Source organism: Octodon degus, unplaced genomic scaffold, assembly GCF_000260255.1.
Source record: "Octodon degus isolate 3935 unplaced genomic scaffold, OctDeg1.0 scaffold00156, whole genome shotgun sequence".
NCBI lineage: Eukaryota > Metazoa > Chordata > Mammalia > Rodentia > Octodontidae > Octodon > Octodon degus.
Window position 1 is genome coordinate 27,980 of NW_004524732.1, and position 14,942 is coordinate 42,921.

Here is a 14,942-nt window from a genome sequence, read left to right on the forward strand (position 1 = left end):
TCCAGGAGATTTAGTGTCTCTGCTTTAATGTTTAGATCTTTAATCCATTTTGACTTTAGTTTAGTGCATGGTGATAGACCTGGGTCAAGTTTTTGAGTTTTCGGCATGCAGAGAGCCAGTTTTTCCAGCACCATTTGTTAAAAGAGGCTATCTTTCTTTCAGTGAGTATGTTTGGCCCCTTTGTCAAAGATAAGGTCGCTGAGTGTGTTCGTAGGGGCTTCAGCATCTTCTAATCCATTCCATTGATCCTCAGATCTATTTTGTTGCCCATACCATGCTGATTTTATCACAGTAGCCTTGTAGTATAATTTCAAGTCAGGAATTGTAATGCTTCCTGCTTTGTCTTTATTGCTCAGGATTGCCTTTGCTATTCTAGGTGTTTTCTGGGTCCAGATAAATTTTTGGAATGATATCTTTAGGTCTGTGAGGTATGTCGGTGGTAGTCTGATAGGGATTGCATTAAATCTGTACAGCAATTTTGGGAGTATGGCCATCTTCACAATGTTGGTTCTTCCTATCCAGAAGCATGGAATACCTTTCCAGTTTGTGAAATTCTCTACAATCTCTTTTTTCAGAGTACTGTAATTTTCCTTGAAAAGATCTTTGACTTCTTTAGTTAGATGAATTCCAAGGTATTTCATTTTCCTTGGTGCTATTGTAAAAGGTATTGTTTCTATAATTTCCCTCTCAGGGTGTTTGTTGTCTGCATAGAGGAATGCTATTGACTTTTGGGTATCGACTTTATAACCTGCTATGCTACTGAATTTCTGTATTAATTCTAGTAGCTTCTTGGTGGAGTTTTTTGGGTCTTCCAAGTAAAGTATCATGTCATCAGACCTGGGCTAGGACTCGGTCTGGGGTTCCAGGAACGCGGCAGAAATTCCTCCTCAGCGGGCGGGGTAGGGGAGGTGCTGCGGATTGGTGGGGGGCATCCCAAGGGGGTGGAAGAGGATCTCACCCACGCTGTGCCTGGGCTGGGACCAGTAGTAGGTCCCACCAGCCCAGGGTAGCTGGAAGCTCTCCCACACACTCACTTGACCTGGGCTAGGACTGGGTCAACCTTTTTTAAAATAATCTTTTTTTGTTTGTTTGTTTACTTTGGTGGAACTGGGGATTGAACTCAGGCCCTTGTGCTTGCCAGGGAAGTGCTTATTCTACTGAGGCATCTCTGCTGCCCTAAAATAATCTTTATGTTGTATTTTTATTCCATGTCTCTATCTACCCCTCACTAGATGGACTATCTTAAAGATTATTTATCTCCATATTCATTTCCCTCTTGTTTTCAATACCCAACCATGCCTAACATGCAGTAAGATATTAATAAGGTTCATTTAACAAATTTCTAGCTTTACAGAAAAGACAATGACACACAGACGAATCAACTTACATAAGAAAATTAAACATATGCCCACATGCCTATAAACACAGAATGCTCAAGTTCAGTTAAGAGAATAAGGAGAAGATAATAAGTTTAACTCTTAATCTTGAATACTACGGGATAAGAGACAAGAAACATATTTCCTCATATAATTCCACTAGTGGTATACTTTCATCTCTCTAACTCAGGAACAATGGAATCTATCAAGGCCAACAGATGTGCTTAGAAAATGGCTAATCAGCAGCCCAAGCCTCCCCCTGAGAACGGACACGGTGGTGGCAACACACTGGGGATACCACTTCAAGTACAACAGAAGCTCTTTAGTTCTCCTGGCCTGAACAACTCTGGTTCAAGCAGGACACAAAAGTTCTACTAGTAACTACTGTAGGTTCATAGAATAGTGGTACGTACAATTTGTATTTTAACTATGTAAACATCACAATAGTAACAGAGCCAATTTACTAAGACTTATAGGTTTCCAGTCATTGTTCTGGGTTCATCTGCTAACATCTTCAGGGCCAGTGACAAACCTATGGTCTGAAAATTTGAATCTACACTGATGAAAATCAGATTCTGAGAATGAAAGTCTATAGTACTGGATTATACTGTTTTATAGTTATAAAAGATAAAAAGTTACATGATTTGTTCAAAGTCACCTAGGTAATAAGGGTCTGGTAAGGATTTGAACCCATTGTCTCTCACTCTGGAATCTGGGATCTCCCTACTGTATCCTAAAGATTTGGAGGGGAAGATCTGGACTGCCCTGTATAAAAGAGGAAGGTGACCAAGCATGGTGGTACAAATCTACAATCCCAGAATGCAAGTTTGAGGCCTGAGTGATATAGAACATCTCAAAAAAAAAAAAAAAAAGGAGATTATGAGGCATGGGGGAAGGAGAGGAGGGAAAGTAAAAAGAAGGAGATGGAGGACAAAACAGGAAAGGGATGGGAAGAGGCCAAACAGGGCAAGGCAGCTTCATTTATAGGCAGCTCTTCAGCTAGGCTGCATCCCATGACAGAGACTCAAGAGCCATACAATTCCAACATTCTAAATATTCTAGCTGCTGCCTCTTTTCCTCCTTTTTCCTCTGCTTTCTTCTCCTCCTCTCCCCTTCCTCCTCCTCCTTCTTTCTTCTCCTTCCTCTTTCTTTGCTTAAGAAGAGAAACTGAACTTTTGTCCTTAGAAGCTATCAAACTGAGTGTATTTCTGTTCCAATACGTAAAAGTGAGCCCATTCAGCAAGGTACTCTCCTGGATCCAAGCAGCTATGAAAGCAGAGTCACAAACCAGGCCTCTTGACTCAAAACAAGCATCTTCCAACATTCTCTGTTATGGCAATGCCATTTTGCAGTCTCCTTCAAATGGGGCAGGAAATTCATCTAAACCAAGGTTACAAGTCAAGTGGAGAACAGGAGAGCTAGCAAAAATCCAATAGATTCCAGTGGTGTGGGCAGCCAATTCCAAACTATTCAGAACATAAAGTACAGCCTTTTTAGCTCAGAATTATTCACTTTGGCACCCAAAGTGACCCAATTCTCTAGATAATTGCTGGTGTCCTACTTTGTTCTCACCTAGCCTAAGGCCACATTCAAAAAACCTTCCCTAGGTAGATTATAATTAACAGCTCCTCTACAATCAACATGGGACTTGGAATTACATCATCCTGTTCTACATATGGCCTTGTCCCTTAAGCCTATGTCTTCCAGCTCCAATGGTAGTTGCCTCAAGCACAAGACTCTTTCTGCAGATCATGCATCACCAGATGTGGGCAGAATAACGCAAGGGAGTTCAAGGGGATAGAGGTACACAAAATTGGAAGGAGGTGGTGACTCTAGTATTCAGAGCTGATGAGCTTGGTCAAAGAATTCCCTGAGACAGTTTCCTCAACTATAAAAAGGCTACAGTCATGCTACTTTTCCCTCATTATGATAACCAAGGAAAATAGCACTTTAGCAAGGTGTCTACAGCATGGCAAATGTTCAACAATGGTTGTTATTATAAGCCCCTCTTCCTGGTGTACTGGACATCACTGACCTACAGAGCTTACTGGGCTCATGCTGGCTAAGTTCATACAGCTTGGGGAGAGATTCATGATGTCACAATATGTGGGGTTACACGCTCCTGGGGTCATGAGAGCAAGCTACAGAAACTGTGAAAGCTCTTTAAATTGTGAGTTATGAACTTCACTTTCCCAGCACAGAAAGTGTCTCCCTGTGGCCATGCCTCTGGACATTCCTTTTTAGGAAGTGTTCTCTTTAGAGTTATTTTAAGGATCAAATGTCAATTTTAAGAAAAAAAAATTATTTTGTCAGCAAAACACATGAATGTTATGATGAGAAATGCCTTTAAGACCCAGAAAAACAGCTCTTCCATAAAGAGCCCACTTACTTCTGAGGCAAAATAAACTTGGGAAACATATTAAAATATTTAAGCTGTCATTTTGTTTAAGATACTACTACAAGTTTAAAGAGATCTCCACCACTTTATCAAAATCTAGTTTTTAAAAAAATCACAGAAAGAAAACAAGGACTGACATTAGTTTCCTGATTTTTTGCTTTGTCCCACTGATTAAAAAAAAACCCCAAACCTAGCTTCAGAGTCATTTGGGAGAATGTGCTGTGCCACTAACAACACAGAAGGAGATGATCTCAATATAAACAGCACTTTTTTTATAGTAAGTCCAGTTCCTAACTCAGTTACTCCATCACACCCTAGTGAACACTATCTCAGGGGTCACTATCAGTCTCTAGTGTAGTCGTGTCTCCCCTCCTCCTCCTCCCCTCCCCCTCCCCTCCTCCTCCTTCCATACTGCTAATTTACAAAAGGATAACAGCCTCCTAAGGATGGATGGATCCACAGGATGTCAATGACTCATGTGAAAAAGCCAGCAAGTGGGTCTAGTATTAACCACACAAGCCCAAACAGCTGGCAACGGGAAGACATCTGGGGCTTTCCTATCATGTAGACCAAACATGATCTAGGTAATTGACCACATTTTTCACTTCCCAACCAGATAGATGTCTTACTTTCACAGAAAGGAAGTCAATCTCATGCTATCATGTACAAATAAGCTAGACACAAATTCACCCCTAGAGGGTAGGATTAATTACTTATTCTAAATGAATTCTAAATTATATATTTTTATCCAATTATTTTACCTTTGAAAAAGGTTTTCCACAATTGTTTTGAAAAGTAAACATTTCATTTAAGCAATGATCTGTTTTAAATGTCTATTCCTCACTGTTTTTGACAGCAAGGTAGACTGCTATCAAGAATGAGATTTTTCAGTCAGGCTCTAATTCTGCATACTTAACCCTCAAAACAAAAATTTTTAAGGACTTTGGAAAAAGTCACTTAAATCCTCTGAATTCAATTTATTTGCAGATTTACAGCATAAAATCCATCTATCAGGAGCATCATTAAGACTGGAAATTATTCAGCCCTGCAACATGTACTAGGGACCTTGTATGCAGTTGCTACTGAGACACCCTGGGCAACCCAGTACTTGCCTGTCTTCTGGGGCTCAGCAGAGAGGATATAATACTCTCACTGAAGATACCACTTGATGTACTGTCCAATAAAGTGCTGCCTTAACTTGGGATTTTCAATAAACCTACAAGCGACTACAACTACAACTGACTCTTAAAGGAAAAAAAAAGGTAAAAGAAAGGACATGTCCAAAACTTTTCCTCTTTAATCTGGCTTTCAAGCAGACACTAGAATTTTCTCTTATTGTTTCTGTTTAAAGAAGTCACATAGTTATCAATGACCTTGTACTTCCTGTGCCATTGTTCTGACAACTAATCATTTATTAGACAGACTATGGAAAACAGAAAATATGTCTCTTCAGTCAGGTTCAGCCAGCAAAACTGAACAGCACAGAAACAATATTCAAAAGACTTGGGGCGTCGTGTGCAAAATCCTCAGAGAGAAAAAAACACATGTATGCCTATGCACACATGTACACACACACACACACACACACACACACACACACATGAAAAGGGGACTGTACAGAATACAACTGCACACAGAGAGGTTGGATCATAGCTGTTTTGTTCCACAAGCCAGAAAACAAATCAATCTAGCACATAAAGTCATTGTTTTGTTCTATATTTCACCAAAGCCCAGAAATGAATTTATCAAGAAAGGGAATATGCCCATAGCTATAAAACTTTTTTCCAAGAACCAGATCTTTCCTTCCACCCACGCCCCTGGGTATCTTACAGACACCTAGTGCATATTTTTGGTATGCTGCAAGGGCTAAAGGAATTGTGCAGATGTGAGGGCAGTGTGAGCCATGGCACTGAACAGTCCCACAGTGTCAATCTAGAATTGACATCAATGGAAAGAGACTATCTGGAGGCCTCAAAGGAGGAGGAATGATAATTTGGAATTGTAAAAAACAGCCCTGTGTTCTGAGGTTTCTGCAGTAGGGTAAAAAGCTGAAGAAGCAAAAAGTATCCACTTACAACCATGAACACGATGACCTCACTCTGGGCAAAGGAGGACGCTGCACTTGCAGCACCGGCAGGCGGGCTGTGGGATCTGCCATGCTGACATCTGGCCAAATGCTAAAGTCCAGTCCCCAGCATCCTCTTATGCTGCTGTGGTGACAGTACAGCCAAGTTCCCCAAAATGATGCCATAACTTAATGGCATCACCTAGCTCATCTGGGGCTGGGAAGATGTCTGGTAAATTTTGAAGAAAATGCTCAAGTGATAAGAAATGGAAACTCCAACCATCTAAATGAAAGGCAATCTAATTTCTCCATGTTTAAAGTCTTTTTCTGGGAAAGTGAACAGACATTAGGCCAAATGAAAAAGCTGGTGCCAAACTATCCCCAGCCACCCTATGCTTTCATCCTGGCCAGGAAAAGGGTTCCCAGAGAGAATAATGAAGGCAGAGACAGCAGCCAGGTCTCAGAAAGGTCACTGCCTGAGGCTGAGATGGGCCCACCTTCACAGCTGCTTCCTGGAGGAGTGCCTGTTGGGCTGTACCACTGCTGGATGGCCATAGAGGTTGACACCCAGGGGGCCAGTCCTCCCGGCACTGGCTGCACCATCATAACTCTCTTCCTTAAAGAAAAATAGAGGCTGTGAAGCTATTATAACTACAGCTGCTCTTCAGTTTACAAAGATAATAAAATTTTATTACAGACAATTCAACAATGCAGCAACATAGAAGGAAAAAAAGAATTCTCCTTCATTTTCCTCCCCCTAGAGATAAATACTATTGGAATATTAGAAAACATTAACGAATATAAAATATTAAGATATACCTGGATTCAGTTTTATATAAATGAGATTTTTTATTTTCTGTGAGTGTTTTTATTTTCTGTGAAGAGTGTTATGGTGTTGTTTTTAAAGTTTGTGCAAGGATCCATGTGGTCACTAGTATATGACACTCATGGAGGTTGGCAAGCTTAGGAACTGGGGAGTAAGGAGAGTTCTGAGTATTAAGATCGATAGTGGGACATTAACCTCCCCACCACCGAGGCAGCTTGGCCAAGGGCCCATGGACTGAATCTCCAGAACTATGATCCAAAACAAACATGCCTTCCTTGTACATTATCTCTGGTACTTTATCACAGTAATGGAAAAGCAACAAAAAAGAATGGGGTATGTGCAAATTGAACCATAGAGTATCATGACTGAACAGTAGATAAGAGCACATTTTACCCTGAACCTGCCTCTTTACGGGAAAAAAACCGGGATTAGTTTTATGTGTCAACTTGATTACCCACATCATGCCCAGGTATTTGGTCAAACACTTTACTGAGTGTTTTTACGAGAGTGTTTCTGACAAGAGTATTTTTCCATGTCTGAGAATGAGTAGAACAGATTGTGTTCCCTAACTGTGGGTGGGTAGGCCTCACCCAATCAATCAGCTGAAAACCTAAGGAAAACAAAAGGCTGACTTATCCCAAGGAAAAGAGAATATTTCTTTTTCTGTAATCTTCAAACTAGACTTCAATTTGTTTCTAGTGTGTGGACTCAAAATATATCTCTTCCTGGACCTCACTTGAGCCTGCTTGCCTTCATGCAAAAATTGTAATACTGGCTCTCTTGATATCAGGCCTTTCTACTCAGACTGAAACTAAACCATTAGCTCTCTTTGGTCTTCAGCTTGCTGATTCACTCGGTAGATCTCAGGACTTACCAGCCTCAACAGTTACGTGAAGGGATAGTGAGATAGCTCAGTGGTCTAAGCACTTGCTTAGGCAAGTGCAGAGACCAGGGTTCAATCCCTGGTCCCACATGCTGCACTGGCCCCACCCCTGGGCGTGCTGAGCCGGCCAGCGAGACTGGGTGCATGCCTGTAATCCAGGCGCTGGGGAGGCTGAAAACAGGAGGATCGCTAGGTAGGAGTCTGAGCTGTGTAATGAGACTCTGTAACAAATACATTTTTTAAAAAAGTTATGTGAGCTGATACTCTATAGTATGTGTGTGAGTAGAGGGAGGGAGGGATGACCTATCATTATTTTTGCTTCTCTGGAGAACACTGCCTAACACAGGGTCCATCTAGCTCTGTTGGCTCTGACTTAAGCTGAAGATGGACCAAAAACGTTCAGTATGTAGAATAATGACAGACTCTTAACCAAAATTATGTTAATAAGCATTTTGTTCTAGTTGACCAAAGGTTATAAGCAGTCCGGTGAACCACTTTTAAGGCCAAAAAAGTGGGAGGGGGTGCAGGGTCTATGACGGGCCTCATCATAATAGTGCAGAGCATCCATGAGTCTTAACAAAGTCACGTAGACTTCCTCATGTTATTGTTTCCTGGGACACTTCCTGGGACAGAAAAGGCAGGAAGTATTTTACAATTGTTTCTGTTTTCCAGGCATACTAGACTCAGGTAAGAGTCAACACTGTCATTTCTAATTATGACCATCCTGAAAAATACTGTAAAGAATATTTTGAAATGTGTATCTCGGCCCATGGAGTACCAGAGCTTACTTAAGGAATTTAGGAATGGCACCTCTGTTATTCCTCAGTCAACACTAGAAGTGATAAGTAAGTGCTCAATGTCCTCTTGCCCTGAAATGCATAACCTCGGGGAATTAGAAAAATAAGGTAAAATTATGAGCACTCTTGTCTAGTCACAAAAATCAAACTTGAATCAATGTGAATCTCCTTCCTTACATAGTTTTTCCTGGGCCCTTGCTCAAGCAGTAAGATAGGATGGAGCCCAAGTACTAAGTTTAGGCATACTTCGGTTCCAGTGTACACCAACATACGCAGAAATAACACATCAGGTTATGTTTTTAACTTGTCTATTTCTGCTTTGTAAGGTGGTAAAACCAGCATATAAAAGGAATCTAATTGAGATGAAGGAAATGATGAAAAATGGCTCAGTATAATGTATGACTTTAATCATTTTGATATTTTTCTTCCCATATTGTGATAGATATATAGAAGTAAAACATGTGAGAAATATCTAAGTTGTGCTAAATACCAAGCTAGCAACTGTGATGCAAGCATATGTAACACACTTTAAACTCTTACCTAATCCCACAAAAAGGTAAGGTCACTCATACTATAGGTCAAGAAACCAAAATGCAGTAAAGGCTTGTAACTTGTTTGACACCTCATTTCAAGAATTGCAGAAAGTATAGGTCTGGTTGTTCTGGTTATAAACACCATTCCCTTTTTACCAGCCAATAAGTGAAAAAACTTCTATGTCCTGAATTCAGGTACCACAATAGCAATTATCTCTACCATGGCCTTCCAGGAAAAATACTTTCTACCAAACACATGTGCATTTCTGTCAAGGTTCTGTTTAGTATCCCTAAGCCTCACTCTTTAGTGGAAGGCTAATACTTTGACCTTGTCTAAAGCCATGACCAAGACTCCCACCATGTTCCTACTTCACATTTCCTTTGGGAACAGTGAGGAACCTGAAAAAGCTGCAGTAGATGAGGTATTTGCTCTGAGTGGCCAAATGTCTCCCAAGGTGAATTCATACTGAGCTCAGAACTCAAGATATCTCTTGAACTAAGGACTGAAATGAAACCCTCTAGCTTTTGCCAAGGTGAAAGTTTTTCCCCTGAGCTAAGTTAAAGGGAGAGCATGAAGGTCAACCTTCTAGTCACTAAATAACTGGGAGGTGGCTCCCAGTAATTTCCTTCTTCAGGAAACTGAACATTAGAGCCTTGGTAGGTGGTGAAACTGGAATCTGGTACCAGCGGTATGGTTCCAAATCTCACTCCAACACATCCCCCTTTCTATGACAGAGTACCTGACATACACAAGGTAATGGCAGAAACAGTTATGCTGGGTTACAGTTTCAGAGGGCTCAGTCCATGCTCACGGTTAGATCCACTGTTTTTAGTACTATGTCAAAGCAGAAATACTACACTGGAAAGGTGTGTTGGAGGAAAGCCACTCACTTTATGACACCCAGGAAGCAGAGAAAAAGGGAAACAGCCACAGAGAAAGGGGCCAAATCTTCTATGTCCCAAATCCAGGTATCACAATAGCTATTATCTCTACCATGGCCTTCTTTGGGACACACATCCAAACATAAACATACACATCCAGACATAGTCCTCAGGGTCACATTCCTATGACACCTCCTTCCAACTAGGCCTCACCTCCTATTTCCATCACCCCCCAATAATGCCATCAAATTATGATCTCATTGATGGGCTAATCCTCCTAATGAACTCTGAATCTATGATCTAATCACTTCCCAAAACAGCCCTCCTCTGAAAGCATGGGGGACATGTCAGAACTAAACTGTAATACTTACTAGTTCTGAATTAAAATGTCTGGTCAAAAAAAATAAAACCTCAAGGGTAAAAGGGAAAAAGAACAGAAAAGAGAAAAGAGACAGAGGGATGAAGAAGGAGGGAGAACAGAGATGGGGGAAATAAAAGAGAGCTGAAAGAGAAGGAAGGGAATAAGAGAGGGGAGAAGTGTTAACATTCACTTTCAGTGCTCACTCTCCTGCTCTTTTAGGGCTTTGTTCTCTCATTTTCCACCTTACTTTAATTGGTTTCAACTGGCTCTTCAACTATATGCATGAAAATCACCTGAAAGGACGTTAGAAATGCACCTCCTCAGCTCTCACTCTGAACTATTAAAGCAGAAACTCTGCAGTGAGGCCCCGCAATTCCCCACCACGTGATCTGGGTGCATGCTAATATATGAGAACCACTGCATTACCGTCCTGTTGTCTTACTTTCTCATCAAGGAGACATAATATCCAATGCCCACTACTTAAAGGAGAAAAGGTTTATTTTAACTCACAGTTAATAAAAGTCTCAGTCCATAATTGCAGCCAGCTTAAAGGCAGGGCGGCATGGCAGCAGAGAATCACTCATGGCATAGCAGGTAGGAAGCAGTGAGCCATTAGCGAGGGGGAGAGGTGCACACATGTATCTATCCTTCCATGCTACACCCACAGTGACCCATCTCTTCCCACCAGCCTTCACCTCCCCAAGTCAGAATGAATTCTAAATCGGTCAGTGGAATAATTCAGAAATGACTATCACACATCGTAAGTCCAGGCACCTCCCAAAGCCTCCTCTGCGAGAGCATGAGGGTTTGGGGGTACATATGCATAAAAACTATAACACCCCAAGAGAGCTTTTGAAAATAATGCTTAAGCTCCATCACTGATTTGGCAAATATTATGCAAGGCCCTAGAATTCTTATTTTCAAAAGCTCCAGGGAAATCTTGATACACATTCAGAAGCACAGAATTTCCCCAAAATGCACACTAACATGTAGAACATTTAATGATATTATGTACTAGTGTATGCCCTTCACACCTGCAACATAAGCTTAAATGATGGCTTTCTTTCTGATGGACTGAATGACACTGGGCAAGCTACATTCCCCCCTCCTTCTCCTTATTTCTAAAAGAGTTAATAACATACGTTTTAGGGGTATGAAAATTAACAATAATATCAAACATATACATAGTAAATGCTAAATAGAAAGAGACTATTTTTATTTATCATCTAGTAACTGAGAAAAGCCAACCTCTGTAAAATCCCAGTGCCCCAAGTGGCATAGGTGGGCATACAGAAGGGAGACCCTTGGGCACCTGTGAGGCATTCTCATTCCCTCATGTCCTGCTGTGTATGAGAACACGCTCTTACAGGGAAATGTGAAACTTCTAATTATGCTGCCTTGAAAAAATAAGACGTAAAAACGAGCCCAGAAGAATACAGAAGCAAAAATGGGAATCAGTGTGAGAACATCTGGAAACAATGGAAGACAGAAATAGCATGCTGGCAGAACTTTAGGTACCAAAGAAATCCACCTTCTAGGAAGTCTGGGCCGACAGAGGAGAGAGGGGAGGAGGGTACAGAGTGTGGGCCCTGTCTACTCTCTTGTGACAGAGCTGCACTGTGTGCAGGCAGCCAGAAAAGAGAGGTGCAAACAGGAGACTAGCAGTCAGGCTGACAGCCTAGCAGCAGAGGGCGGGGACCAATTTGAACAGAACCTGGACAGTCCCGTTCAAATCCAGACTACAACTAAGAGAATGGTATCCTACTTAGTACCAATTTTAAACAAAAATCAAATGTTTTTTTCATCTTCCTGCTTGAAACTGCAAGCCTGTTTTTCCATAATGAGGTATGTCTGGGCCCCCACATTTGTGCTCAGTCATTCTCTATGAACATCTTTCCCTACTCCTTTCTTCGCATGGCTGGCCTCTCTGCTCACCCCTTGAGAAGCAGTGCAGAGGCTGCCTCCCCCAGGAACTATACCTTGCATGCCCACATGCCCCACACCCCAAGCTGTGCTAGGTCCCTCCTCAGGATACAACCAATTGTCACCTTGGCTGATTTCAGTGCTTACACACACCTTCAAAATGACATTAAAATGTATTATTTGAAGCAGTTGTTGCAAATAAATGTGTGAAATGTCAGGCTAAACTTAATTCATTCATCTTCATGACCCATCTCCAGAACACTCAGGTTTATACACTAGAACAAGTCCGTGACATTAATAGATGCTATGCAATGATAATTTCTAAAATGTAAAATATGAATCTGCATCCGATATAATCATAGACTTGCCCCCTACAGATCACCTCTACTTCCAGAGTGTACACTGTTGGATATGCTGCCATGTTCCATTGACTCTTTCTTCCTCGCTGAACTAGACTTTCCTTGTGGGCAAGTGGTACATTTCTGGTAGCTACCTAATATCTATGTTGTAGGCCCAAAGTGGAAGCCAACTGAAAATTTGAAAACCTAATCATCATTTCTCATCTCAAAGCCATAAGGCTTCCATTTATACTCAGGAAACCTCTGACTGTCTTATCTAAGGCTCACCCAGTCTACATTTTAAATTTTTTCTCCTGAATCTCTTGCCATTCTCCTCCCTTCCTCTGTCCTGGTAAATTTTTCCTTTCTAAGTTTCCTCTAATGTGTCAAAGACATTTCCATCCCTGGGCCTTTGCACCTACTATGGCTGCGGCCAAAAACACTTCTGGCCCTGGTCTCGTTGCTGAAGCCATCCATCTCCACAATGGAGCCTCAAAGAAAAGTCTCCTCCTCAGAGAGGCTTTTCCTACCACATTTCCAACAGCATTTTATCTCCCTCAAGATACTGCTCACTGTTTGCAATTTTCTCCTTCACATACTTGCTTAATGTCTGATGTGTCTTCCTCACACAGTAATGTAACCTTAACCATTCTGCTCCCTGCTACCTTCAAAAAAGCCCGAATGAGGAATATGTTTTGGTGATACTTGCTGGCTACTGAAAAGATGAACTGAACTTATCTGGGAATCATCTGCTTAAGAGCCCCTGCCTAGCTCCCACAACTGGGTCAAACCATAGTCTGCCAATAAGTAACCCTGTGATGAGGTCAAGTAATTTAACCACAAAAAGTTCAATTTCTTCACTTGCAAAATAGATGAAGTAATAAATTGATCAATTACTTTTTATATCCATACAGGAGAGAAAAAAACCGAAGTGCAATAAAATTATTTTTCTTTTTAAAATTTTATTAATTTTTTAAAAAAATTAATAGTAATGAGTTTAACATACAATCCACTATCTTAGCCATTTTTGTGTGTATAGTCCAGTGGTGTTAAGTCCCTCCACACTGCTGAGCATCTGCCATCATCAGCCATTTCCAGAATGTACACCAAGGTTCACTCTGGCAGCATATACACTTACACCAGAACATGTTTCCTCTTGAAGAACTGAAACTCAGCCCCTTCCCTCCTCCTTCTAGACCCTGACAAACACTTTCTGTTTCCATGAATCTCTGTACTTTAGTGCTACAGTTTGGCTCTTAAGGAACCCCAAAGACCCACATACAAAATCGGGGATGCCAGAGGGATACTGCTGGGAGGTAGTGGAATCCTTAGGGTGGTGGTGGGCTTTTGGTTCACTGCGGATGCATCTTTAAGAGGAAGAGGAATGGCGGCCCCTTCTGTTCCCAGTCAAGAGCTGAGCAACTTCACCTTGCCATGCACATCTACCAGGGTGCTCTGCCTTACTGCCAGCCCAGAGTAAGTCAGACAACTGGGACTGAATTCTGTCAAACCATGAGCCAAACACACCTTTTTTGTTTATAAGCTGATTATCTCAAGTACGTTACAGTGATGGAAAGCTTTATCTTGCATCAAAGCATATGTCCTTGTCTCTTTTTCCATCACCATAATGAATACAACAGAACATGGGTTTATTGAATTAGGGATCTGGAAGCTGAGAAGTCAACAAGCATGGTGTTGGCAACTTACAAGAACCTCTAGCTCCACCTTAATTTGGTGGGGAGCATCTGGTGTTGAGACAGCCTGATAGCAGAGTTTCTATCTTGTTCTGAGCCACTACTAGCATGCGGAGTCCACCCCATGATCCCATCTAACCTTCATGGTCTCCCAACACCATCAACCTGTGAAATTGGAGAGTTAAGTTTCCAATAATGAACTTTTGGAGGTTATAATCAGATAACAGTCTCAAACAATAGTATTTGTGGAATTATGCAGTATTTATCCCTTTGTGACTAGGTTAGCTTACTTAACCTAGTGTTCCCACAGCTGGTGCATGCTGTTGTAGGAATTCCTTTTTAGCATTCCATTGTACCTACACACATCTTGTTCATGTGCTCTCCCATGGGTGGATACTTAGGCTTCTTCTACTTTTTGGCTCTTGCAAAAGATAGCTTTATGAACACAGGTGTACAAATAGCTTAAGCAACAAATTGATCAAATACTTCAAGTCCCTGCTTTCAACTTTTTGGAGTGTATATACAACAGAAATTTTGTATCATATGAATTCTATTTTTCACTTTTTGATGAATGACTGTACTGTTTCCAATAGTAGCAGCACCATGTTATATATAACTCCATCAACAGTGCACAGTATTCCAATTTCTCTATATCTTCACCCACACTTGTTTTGGCTTTGCCTTTTACTTTGTTTTGTTTTCAGTAGTCCCCATTCTAAGGTGTATGAGGTTGAGGAAGAGTCTCTTAAAACATGCAAAAATTATGAGCACTAATATTCAGAATATATAAAGCACTCAAAATACTTAGAGCACCTCCAAAACATGGTCAGTCAAAATGAATAGCTACTTCTCAGAAGCACAAATGG